Here is a 12,796-nt window from a genome sequence, read left to right as displayed (position 1 = left end):
AAAACACTGCTAACACTGAAAACCAGCATTTGCACGAAATAGACCTGAAAATTGGAAAGCCTAGCAGTAAGCCATGCCTCCTGACACAAGACATAGAGAGATAAGTAGGTAGAGAAATAGGGTCTAGAAAAAGGTGATAAATTAGTGATTAGTGTGAGATACAACAAGATAGAGGGAGAGGGAGATGAAGTAGAGAGTTAAGAGAAAAAAGAGGGCAAGATAAAGGCAAGGTTGACAGAAAGAGATAAGAGTACATTAGAGGAAGGTAGACAGAAAATAAGCACGACAGAGGGGTTATGCAAAGTAGGGAGAGGGAGATAATAGAGTGATAGAAAGGTGAGGTAAAGAGGCAGATAAAAAGATGCTGAGGTAGCTATAAGTCGAAAGGAGACAGACTCATATAGCCGTAGTCAGAGAGAGGAGATACATTGAGATGAAATGGAGGCAGAGAAGACAAGCATTGTTAAACACATTAGGTTTCTCCTGTGTAATTAATAATAGTCTGTTTTGTTGTTATAAGTTGTAGCTTGCTGAGTAGTTGTACAATATACGTTGCAGAAAGTCAGTTAAAGTGTTATAACTTGTTTATGTACAAAAGGCAATATAGTGTGCTATTACTAGTGGATTGGTGCAAGTAAATAATAGCAACAGTTTGTAATTGAAAGAGGGAAATAATAGAATTAATTGATGTAATAGCTAAATTAAATGTTTAGAGGAGTTCTGCCAAGTTTTAGGCCTGGTGCCACTGCACCTGCTGCACAACTCAAATCATGCCACTATTGCCTGCAAAATAACTGCATTTGTGACTACCTGTTTAGTAGTAAATTATAGCAATATTTGGTGTTTAGAGGAGTTATAACAACTTTTGGCCACGTATGGTGATGGGAAGGTCGTTCCAGACTTTGGCGGCTAGGTAGGAGGAAAGGCCTCCACACTGTGGCTTTGGCAGATGCGGGGTGTGTGTGCGAGGGTGAGGGAGGCAGAGCGCAGGTGTCTTGAATGTTGGTGGAAGCTCAGGCGGTGGTTGATATATGCTGGGCATAGGTCATGGAGGACTTTGTACGCATGTGTCAGTATCTTGAAATGACATCTTTTCTAGGCAGGGAGGCAGTGGAGGTTTCTGAGGTGGGGGGTGATGTGGGTCCACTTAGGGGAGGTTGAGGATTTATTTATTTATTTAATTAAGTTTATATATCAGCGCAACAGCTACCCAAAACGGGTTTCCCGGCGCTATCTGGGAACAGCAGAGGAGAGAGAGAAACCTACCTGCTGAAAAGCCAGGTTTTGAGTGACTTACGGAACAATAGGAGATTGGGTTGAATACGGAGAGACAGAGGGAGAGCATTCCACAGTACAGGACCTAAATACAAAAAGGAATGACCACTTGTGCAGGAGAGTCTGACCTTAGGGACCTGGAATTTGGCTTGTGTAGAGGACCGAAGAGTGCGAGAAGGTACGTAGGGACAGGCTAAGTGTTGCAAATAGCGAGGGGTTCTGTCATGCTTGATACAAAACATGTAAGTCAGGGCCTTAAACAGAACCCGTTTCTCGACCAAGAGTCAGTGTAGGTTCCTCAGCAAACTGGAGATCGAGGCGGTTCTGGAGGCCTGACACAGTAATCTGGCGGCAGAGTTATGCACTCGCTGCAGCTTGTGCGTTACATCTTTATTAGCTCCCAGATAGAGGATGTTCCCATAATGCAGCCTAGATGTAACAAGGGCCTGGACTACGGTTCTCTGGGTGGGGCCAGGTAGCAGCCACTCAATCTTCCTCAGCCATTTCAGAATAGTGAAGCATGTTGCCGCAACCTTGGTAGCTTGTTGACGCATGGATAATGAATCGTCGATGATAAATCCAAGGTTGCGAACCTGGGTGGAAGGTTGCGGGAACGTACCCATTTCTGTGGGCCAATGTTGGGGGCCCCAGAGGACTCTATCTTTGCCAAGAACCAGAACCTCAGTTTTATTGCCATTTAGTTTTAAAAAGTTGGTGTGCCCTTTGCTGAGCCCCGTCCTAAGAGCAGAAGGCTCGGTGGTCTTACCAGCTGAGAGAGAGATGATCTGGGTGTCGTCAGCATAAGAGAATAGCGACAACCCAGATTCCTCTACGATAGCTGCCAGGGTCTAACATAAATGTTAAAGAACAGGGGGCTGAGAATAGATCCCTGTGGAACCCCATATGGTGAGGAATAGACTTTAGAGTTGGCCGAGGATGAGAAAACCTGAAAGGTGCGGTTTGTGAGAAAAGAAATAAGCCAGATCAGAGCAGAGGATGAGTCTGGCCTCTGAGTGTTTGGGATGAAGGATGAGATGACTGGGTGATTGAGCTGGAAGTTCAAGGCAGGGAGGCTACCACTAGGGTGGTACGCTACTTCAGGATTAACAGGAGATGAGAAGAAGGGAAAAAGGAAGCATGTGAGTAGGGTTAAGGGTAGAGAGTGGTGTTGCTCAGTCATAATAGAGGGGCTTGGGGCAAGATGCACATTTTCATTATTGAGGAAGGTGGACAAATTAGGTATGGCAGCAGGTGGGAAGGAGTACATTGGGTTGCTACAGCTGACCTTGAGTGCCTAGCCAGATGGGGAACGTGGTTCGTTTTAGTAGATCAGTGATAGGGCACGAACAGAAAAGCAGAGTTGTAGGGTCTGGGCTTGATGCTAGATGCCTCATCTGAATCAGAGGAATCTTCAACAAGAATGTACCTATGTTTTAGAACACTCATCTAGAACAATTTGATAGCCATAAAAGTACAAAATATTGGGCATGCATACACCTAATCCACATGCTTCCACGTCAGGGCACTAGCTGTCAATTCCTTTTCAAACTAGCTCTGGATCTTGAGGTTAGAGAGAGAATGCCTCTCACTGCGGATACAAACCAGGGAGCTTCCTGCGGAGAGGCCAGACGGCCATGATAGGATGGTGCCTTCAAATGCCTAGGTATTACTGCAGTGCTTTGGATTCTTTGTTATTGTACAATGTTCAGTGGATCAAGTGGCCTCTTCCCCAAGCAATAAACACCACTAATGATATATAGTATAACGTACACCCTATTGTCCATTACAAGGATACTTCAAGCCACCCGTGAGGCCAAAGACCCACTTCCTTAATAAAGTGACAAACGTCTGAGGTGACTCGCACCTCTTTACAATGTACAGTATGCAGTGTTTATTCCAAGGTGGCACCATCACTTTTTCATATTATACTTTGAAATACTTAGTCCTAAAGAGAAGCAGTGGTTGCAGACATGGACGACAAAAATGGAATCTGTACTGTGAAAATAAACATATTGACATACAGCTTGTAATTGGTTGCAAAATACTTTTAAAGAAGTATATGTATGTCACTTTCGAGTGTACCTAGAGGTCAGAATATATTGTAACAGCACGGGTGGTGGGGATAAAAAAAAAAGAACGAAAACTTACCTGTGAACGCCGCCGCCTCTCCTCCCTCCTCTTCTCTCTGCAGCAGTAACGGAAGCACACAGCCTCCCAGACTCCCCCAGCCAATGATGATGCTGCTGTCATCAGCATGACAGTGGTGTCGTGATTGGTCTGAGCAGCCTGTTTGGCCGCTCTGGCAGTGCCTGGGGCAGTTCTCCACATGGTTGTGCAACGGGTGGAGAACTTTAAGAGTGCAAACCACTCCTTCCTCTGGCCCGCCCAGCCCTGCCCTGGCTCTGAGTCCGCAATGAAATATAAATGATAAAACATTGTGTTATTGTCATTTTATTATTTTATTTTTATTTTTTTGCACTGCTCCAAGGGTAGTGGGGCGACGCTATCGCCTCAGCAGAAGAGCCGCCACTGTTAACGTGCAGCTAAATACCTGCTTCCTCCTAATGTATTCCAGCTGTGCAACTGATGTACATATTGCCATAAGTGTCTCCTTATAGCTAAAGACTGCCCCTTTTCGGGGACAAAACAACTTATTCATTTAATTCTTTAAACAACAGTTTTAAGCTGCTTTGCACCCACCGTTTTTTTTTTATGGTTCTGGAAGCAGGTATTGTGAGGACACAACTCAACTGGAATAACTTATCACAGTACTGGTGCAATAAGTAAGGGATGCCACGGCATACTCCTTTGCATCTGACTCAGGCCAGTCACAGTATGGGCTTGGATTTCATCAATTTCACAAGCAAATAGATTTAATAATATGCAATTAAAAACAAGTAGGCATTTGAATGCGAGTAAATGGTGGCTTGTTCCACAATGACGTAGCTTCTTTCAGATATTTTCCGACGCCATGATACAGTTTACATTTAAAAAAAAAAAACAATCAGCATCTGAACTCCAAAGAGCTGTCTGGAGCTATTAAAGTAAATTACACCCCAACATGACATGTCCCTTTTCATCGGGGAACAGACGCGCCTCATTATTGATACAGGTCCATAATCTCCGAAAATGGTTTCCTTAATAGCATCAATTTGATTGAGGCGGGAACTGCCAACAACAGCAAGAGGACTGAAAAATATCCGATTTTTGAAAGAAAATGTGTTTCTTAGATGTATGTTCGTCCTCTGCAACTGCCTTCAAGTGGCTCTGCTTCGTTTTCCGTTTCTATTAATCACACCACCTGAATATAAGGCGGGACTATGATTTGTGTCCAACCTGCAGCCTTACATGTCTCAATATATTCCATTTAGGTGTCTGTGCGAACAGCCGGGGATTGTAGTTGGCTCACCCGGTCTCCTGAACCAATGTCGGCTGGTAACGCCCTAGCTAGCCTCTGTGGCCAGGGGTGTAGCTTCCTCTGGGGCAGCAGGTGCAGTGGAACAGGGACCCGGAGGCGTGAGGACTCACTGAACTCTGGTGTATTTTACAATTCAAACAGCAGTCAGGGTGCCCATTTCCTTTCTTACACTAGGACCCATGACACATTGGCTACGCTTCCCGGTGAGTACCGTTGCTGGGGACGCATCTAGACGTGCGCATTGATTTGTGCCGGTCAAGACGGGTTTGGGTACACAGACCTGGTCTGCACTGTTTTAGCGGTGTATCTGTACTGTTTAGCAGTACATCCAGTATTATGCAGTTAGCTAGTTTTATTCTAATTATCGTTGTTCGTTTTAAAATGTTTTAATGTGTTTTAAATGTCGTGGTATGAGTGATTGTTCGATCTTCATTACTGTGTTTATTGTATTAATTGTGTTCAAGTCCGAGTAAGAATCAAGTAGCAAGGTTTAAGATGCCGTTATTCTCAAAATTAAGACAGATAAAAACTAGAAAAGGGATACTCGAGGAAGCCGTTCCCATTCCACCTAGGGACACTCCAGGGTACTTTATGTACCATAAACATGGCCTAGATGCCGTATTATATCTCGCTTTGTGGGAGGACTACACCAAGGATTTAGCAGAGAATCAGAGATGGCCCGCTGCTGGGACATGGGATGCAGATTGCATCATGAGAGTAGAAGAAGCATTATGGAAAAAGAAAGCCAGACAGTCACAGAAAGATGCCATTGAATTATGGCGTAAAGAATCGCATAGACGCACAGAGAAAGCGCTCAGAAAAGAAGAGAAAAGTAGGGAGGATTCAGACAAAGCCCGAGAAAACGTATTAGTTGAGGAAGGTATCCGAGTAAAAGCAGAACAAATAGACAGACAACGAAACACTCTTATGAATGGTATGTATCCTCTTCTGGCCGAGGGTTTACCTAAGGCCACCCTGGAAGTACCAAAAGATCTGCCATCTCCATTGCTTCCGACTAAATTGCACCACAAGACCGCAAAGGACATTTTCCTTTCTTCCTATTTAGACGATGCAGCCCCCGAATATGTTAATGTTCCGCCGCCACGCACACCACCTGCTAACGGCGCTCGACCCCGAGATAATCTGCCCCCACTTCTGCAGCAACATACTCCTCCTTCCGTTCAAAACCTTCCGCCCGTTCCTCCACTCCTTCCTGCACCTATTCTCCCTACCTTACACCCAACAAATCCTTTTGGAACTGGCACCTCAGGAGGTGCGACAGGAGGTTTTCATACGCCACCACCAGCACATCGATTGACTTATAGGGATTTAGCACACCAACGTACACCTCAAACAGCGAATTACGACATACTTAAAGAGCCTCTTACAGACTGTAGATATGATCCAGTACCCGGTAAAGACGACAGAATGATGCTATCATCAGTACGTCTACGACGAGTTGCGAACTATTTAATGATACTACCAGGAATGATTGATCATCTAGACAAAATATATCACTTTGTCCAAACAGGGCAAGGTCCTGAAAGTATTGGCGAGGCCATGGCATACCAGAAAGTGGACACGCAAAAACTGTTGTTACGCTTCTTCATAAACTGCTTGATAAGAAACAGAGATAGGTCTGGTGTAGACCCGGAAGAAATGAAAGCACTTAACAAATGGGGTCAGAATATAGCAGACGGGAAACATGATAAACAGAATAGTATAGAAAATATGTACCGAAGGATCCGAAAAACAGTAGAACAAATACGTGAAAGAGAACAGCCTGAAAGAGAAATAGATGCAGATAAGACTGAATCCTCGGAGGAGGAGGAACAACCAGAAACGACAACAGGACAATTACAATTACCAGCTAGAGAAATGATAGCTTATGTAGGTAAGGGAAGATCTTTTAATAATTCAATGCGTCCGATACGTCCAGAAAGTAAGAGAATTTTTCAAGCAGCCATGTCAAATCCAAAGACCCCATAACACTTATTTCAGGCTACTGATAAAATACTTCAAGAACGAATGGGGTACCATGTACTCGATTCTATGGATGAACAAGAATTAGCCAGGTCAGCAGTACAATGGGCTGACAGTTCTGATAAATATAGTGATGACGCGCTAGCACACACGTTTTTGAATCTTTCACCAGACGAACAGCGTTTAGCTGGTATGTACATGATACAACACCTCCTTATATTGTATAAAAGCCAACACTCCGATCCTGGTCCCCTACCTGATATACTGATAGAGCTACTCATGAAGAAATGGAGAGGTCTAGGTACCGATCTAATTAAAGTAATTCTAGAACATCGGCACAGATACAGTGCCTTCCTGTGTCCACAGCTTGATCCAGCTCCCTCCATGGAAAGAAAAATGTATTACCTAGACAGACAGAATCCCTTACGCGAAGTGCACCCAGTTAGAAATGATGATAATACTTTTAGATGCGTGTTTGTGTACACGCCCATAACTAAAATAGAACTATTGGAAATGAAAAAATTAGTGCCCAGCCATGACAGAGATCCAGCAGGTTTTCACCGTGAAATAAAAGACATGTTACTCATGGGTGATTATACCTATCCTGACATTATGAAAATATTAAAAGTGTTATTGCCTACCGGTATTTACGAGAGACTCAAAGAAAAAGAATGGGAGGTGGGAGAGCAAAAGATTGATTGGGCGGCATTAGAGAACGAAGAAAATACCCGAACTCCAGGCCTAGGGCTTGGGGACAAAACTAAAGCGTTACCAGGATTGTTAGTACAAGTATTGCCACGCTTATTAACTACGAAAAAGGAAGACTGGGGTGCAATCTCAGCCTGCAAACAGAAACCCGATGAAGACACTAGTGATTTTTATTCCCGATTTGAAAAATGTTTTGGTATTAATAGCGGCCTGAAAGCAAGTAGCGATTCATATCCACATCTTTTTGTAACAAAATTAGTCGAGAATTCCCTGCCCCAGGTTAAGAACAGAGTATTGAAAGTCGAGAGCACTTGGCAAGCTAATACCCCTTCACAAATGTTACAAATGTTACAGTACCACCAGAATAGAATTAGAGAAGAACAAGAACACGAACAAAGACGTATGAAAGACACGAAAATGAAAATGCTCATTGCTCAGTCAGTTCCAGCTGACGGTCATAAAAAGGGGGCGACACAGTCCAGTAATTCAGCGGCTCCTGTTAAAGGGACATGCAACTATTGTAAACAGCCAGGTCATTATATAAACGATTGTGCAGTTCTGAAACACAATATCTCTACGGGTAAAACCAAGGAGAGACCGCGTCCTCCTAGACAGGATCAGATCCAACCACAAGTACCTCAGAATGTACAGCCTATGCAAGCTTCACAACAGACCGTAGCAGTACCACAGCCACAGCCTAGTGTCGCAACACAAAACACGACACAACAGATGTACCAGTATGCACAAAATGACTATCCCGATTATCAACGATACACATGAAACAGCCTAGAGAGGGAGGTTGGCTTGCCTCTTATTGAGGTTCCTGTAGATCAAGAGGGTCCTTATGTACATAGTCAGGTATTAGGGAAAGACAGAAAGTTTTTAATTGATACAGGGGCAAGCAGAACAACTATAAGTCACGACGAGGTTTCAGGGGCACCCCTCTCAGGCTCACAGAATGTTTCCCTTGGATTTTCAGGAAAGCCTATTGTTAACGAAGTATCGCAACCTCTTCCTCTTGCAGTTGGTCCATTGACACGGACTACAGATTTATTGCTTACAAAATCATGCCCAGAAAACTTGTTAGGTATAAAGACACTGAAAGCTCTAGGAGCTGTAATATGTTGTTCCCCGGAAGGGGTACGACTATTTTTGCGTGACTTTAAAGGTCACTACGTATTTAGAGACATGGATCACCGGTTACAGAATGTCCCTGCACATTTATGGGCACAAGGCCCCACTGATGTAGGTTGTATGCACATTACACCATATCGAGTCACACTCAAAGCAGGAGTGGTATTACCACGAATTCGACAATACAAGTTACCTCCAGATGCTGTAGTGGCTTTGCTGCAAATCATTGACGAGCTCATTGCACAAGGAGTGGTTGTGGAAACCGACTCCAATGTATGTAATTCTCCTATTATTCCAATTCTTAAACGTACTAATCCAAATGCACCCCCAGTTTATCGATTAATTATTGATCTGCGCGAATTGAATAAATGCATTGTACCACAGTATCCCGTGGTTCCAGATATCTCTTCATTATTGACAGCTATTGATTCAGAAGCAACGTTCTTTACTGTAATTGACCTCAAGAACGCCTTCTTTAGCGTCCCAATCGATCCGGAAAGCCAATATTTGTTCGGATTCTGTTTAAATGGACGAAGCTTCAAATTTGCACGCGCACCTCAAGGATTCACAGAAAGCCCCAGCATCTATAGCCAAGCACTGAAAAGACAACTTGACAGTATCCACATGCCTGTTAACACTGCCCTGCTTCAGTATGTCGATGATCTGCTGATCACCGCCCGAAGCGAGCCCGAATGTGAAAAAGCATCACTGACGGTTTTACATTTTCTGGCCGACAAGGGGCACAAGGTGTCCCCTTCGAAGCTGCAATTCTGTGTTCAGCAAGTTGTGTACCTTGGGCACTTGCTGTCCAAAGGGGGGAGACAGCTCACACCTGACCGCATCCAGTTAATTGTAAACATGTCACCACCCAAGACACAAAAGGAGGTGCGGGCCTTCATAGGCCTCACTTCGTACTGTAGACAATGGATTCCCCAATATGCATTTCTAGTAAAGCCACTCATTCAGTTGACAACCCAGGAGGCAGCGACATCGACTGTCCTCCCTTGGACTCAGGAACATACACAAGCTTTTGAAGACTTAAAGAAAGCCTTATGTCAAGCACCTGTTTTAGCGACACCATGTTACAGTAAGCCTTTTACACTTTTTGTTACAGAACGCGAAGGTACTGCCTTGTCAGTACTCACTCAGGAACAAGCAGGTTCACACAAACCGTGTGCTTACTTTTCTAGCACATTAGATCCAGTAGCCCAGGCTCTGCCTACGTGCTTGAAATCAGTCGCAGCGACAGCTCTAGCGATCAGACAAAGCGATTCCATAGTATTAGGACATCAATTGACAGTGCAAGTTCCACATTCCGTGGAAGTTCTTTTAAACCGAACACAGACCCAGCACTTGACTATAGCACGACTGACAGGTTATGAATTGACATTGTTTCAGCCACACATAGAAATCAGACGCTGTAGTACATTAAATCCTGCCACACTTTTGCCATTAAGTGGAACAGACCCATTGGCACATGATTGCATTGAAGTCATTACTATTACGACGAAACCCAGACAAGACTTGACAGACATTCCATTACCAGATCCAGACCTGACACTTTATGTGGATGGTTCATGCATGAGAACAAGTACAGGAGAGTTAGTGGCCGCTTACGCAGTCACGACAGACACCGAAGTTATTGAAACGAATTGTATTGACACCTTGTCAGCTCAAGCAGCAGAGCTCATCGCTCTGACACAAGCCTGTATTCAAGCCAAAAATAAGAGAGTTAACATATACACAGATTCACGTTATGCATTCGGAGTTGTACACGACTTCGGAGTCCTCTGGCGAGAGAGAGGTTATTTAACTTCTCACGGTGCCAACATTCAACACGGTCCCCTCATTCAAGCTCTGTTAGATGCAATACATCTGCCTACTGCGATATCTATCATGAAGTGCAAGGCCCATACAAAAGTCACCGATATCATTTCCCAGTTTAACGACCTGGCAGACCGAACAGCTAAGCAAACAGCGCAGAATCGAACTCATGCAACTGACTTGACAAAGACAATAGTTCCGACATCGACACACTGCATGACAGTTAGGGATCCCGCCCTTGATGTAATTGACATACAGACACATGCTACACCAGAGGAAATCAAGAAATGGACTGAACTAGGAGGGATCCAAACAGATCAGGGATGGATGACGAAGGGAAAATCTACATGGTTTCTCCCCGACTCCATGGTTCAAGTTATCATTAACACAATACATAGTCCAGCGCATCTAGGAGAGAAAGCTATGCTAGACAGTATTCAAAACATTTGGTTCAATAAACACTTACGAGCAGCAGCCAAACAGAAAGTGCGTACTTGCATGATTTGTTGTCAGTTCAACCCAGGTAAAGGCATTCCTGTAGAGCAAGGTGGATTTCAACCTCCCGATCACCCTTTTGAAGTCCTCCAGATGGATTATATCCAGATGGAACGTTGTCGAGGATTCAAATATGTCCTCGTAGTTGTATGCGCACTTTCCCGATGGACAGAAGCATATCCAGTCCCAGATTACACTGCTCCGACCACTGCCAAGCAGCTGGTTCGTGAATTCTTCCCACGGTATGGTTTGCCCCGTATCGTGTACTCAGATAACGGTCAGCCGTTCTCATCCGAGCTAATGAAACACATTACACTCCTGTTAGGCTATCAGTGGAAATTCCACTGTGTCCGGCATCCCGAGGCAGCAGGTCTCGTGGAGCGTCATAATCAGACTCTGAAAATTCGACTTTCTAAAATCTGCAGAGAGAAAGGCGTTGACTGGATAGTAGCTTTACCAGTTGCGCTCTTTTACATGAGAATGATAGCACATTCTCGAACAGGGCTATCCCCGTACGAGGTGGTCTTCGGTAGGCCACCAAATATGTGGGGGACGCCTATACCTCGTAAAATCACTGATGTTGATTGTAATATGCTGACAGATTACCTTGCTTCCTTGATGTCTGCACTACAATCTTGCCGTTCACAGGTAGCTGCAGCCTTTCCCGACAACACCGAGGTGAAGCCCCATGAAGTGGTTCCCGGTGATTACGTGTTTATAAGAAATTTCGACAGGAGGAGCCCGCTGGAGCCTCGCTGGCAAACGCCGAAATTAGTACTTCTGACCACGAGGACAGCAGTGAAGATTGAGGGTCGCAAGGGTTGGCTGCATTCGAGCCATATCAAGAAATTTCACGGACTGCCTTCTGATTTGAACGGATGTATGACGTTACAACGCACACTATTACAACGCATGCACTTACAACGCATTTTTTACAACGCATAATCCATTACAACGCATGACATTACAACGCATGACACTACAACGCATTTTGAAAAAATACCTTTACAATGCACTACCATTACAACGCATACTACCTTTACAACGCATACCATTACAACGCATAATATTAAATTACATTTAAGGTAAGTATTAGATAGTATAGGGGTAAAAATTACTATTCTAACTCCAGGGGGTGCAACAGTAGGGTAAGTGTTGGATAGTGTAGGGGTAAAAATTACTATTCTAACTCCAGGGGGTGCAACAGTAGGGTAAGTGTTGGATAGTGTAGGGGTAAAAATTACTATTCTAACTCCAGGGGGTGCAACAGTAGGGTAAGTGTTGGATAGTGTAGGGGTAAAAATTACTATTCTAACTCCGGGGGTGCAACAGTAGGGAAAGTGTTGGATAGTATAGGGGTAAAAATTACTATTCTAACTCCAGGGGGTGCATCAGTAGGGTAAGTGTTGGATAGTATAGGGGTAAAAATTACTATTCTAACTCCAGGGGGTGCATCAGTAGGGAAAGTGTTGGATAGTATAGGGGTAAAAATTACTATTCTAACTCCAGGGGGTGCATCAGTAGGGTAAGTGTTGGATAGTATAGGGGTAAAAATTACTATTCTAACTCCAGGGGGTGCATCAGTAGGGTAAGTGTTAGATAGTGTAGGGGTAAAAATTACTATTCTAACTCCAGGGGGTGCATCAGTAGGGTAAGTGTTGGATAGTATAGGGGTAAAAATTACTATTCTAACTCCAGGGGGTGCATCAGTAGGGTAAGTGTTGGATAGTATAGGGGTAAAAATTACTATTCGAACTCCAGGGGGTGCATCAGTAGGGTAAGTGTTGGATAGTATAGGGGTAAAAATTACTATTCTAACTCCAGGGGGTGCATCAGTAGGGTAAGTGTTGGATAGTATAGGGGTAAAAATTACTATTCTAACTCCAGGGGGTGCATCAGTAGGGTAAGTGTTGGATAGTATAGGGGTAAAAATTACTATTCTAACTCCAGGGGGTGCAT

The sequence above is a fragment of the Triturus cristatus genome, chromosome 8 (assembly GCF_964204655.1).
Source record: "Triturus cristatus chromosome 8, aTriCri1.1, whole genome shotgun sequence".
NCBI lineage: Eukaryota > Metazoa > Chordata > Amphibia > Caudata > Salamandridae > Triturus > Triturus cristatus.
This window is presented reverse-complemented; position numbering follows the sequence as displayed.